Below are 388 nucleotides of genomic sequence, written 5' to 3' on the forward strand. Positions count from 1 at the left end.
CAAAATTTTGACTTTTTTTTTTTGGACTTATTTTTATAATTTTTAATTATTTGTCAATTTTTCCATCAAGTCATTTATTTGCTATACCACTTTCATTTATTTTTTATTGGTTGTCCTAAGGCTTATAATAGGAAGTCAGGATGGCTGAGCAGTCTAAGGCGCTGAGTTCAGGTCGCAGTTTCCCCTGGAGGCGTGAGTTTGAATCCCATGAAATTAAAAGACGCTTACTCCTTGGAAGGAAAGTTATGACCAACCTAGATAGCATATTCAAAAGCAGAGACATTACTTTGCCAACAAAGGTCCATCTAGTCAAGGCTATGGTTTTTCCAGTGGTCATGTATGGATGTGAGAGTTGGACTGTGAAGAAGGCTGAGCACCGAAGAATTGA

The sequence above is a fragment of the Bison bison genome, unplaced genomic scaffold, assembly GCF_000754665.1.
Source record: "Bison bison bison isolate TAMUID 2011002044 unplaced genomic scaffold, Bison_UMD1.0 scf7180017864518, whole genome shotgun sequence".
NCBI classification, from domain to species: Eukaryota; Metazoa; Chordata; class Mammalia; order Artiodactyla; family Bovidae; genus Bison; species Bison bison.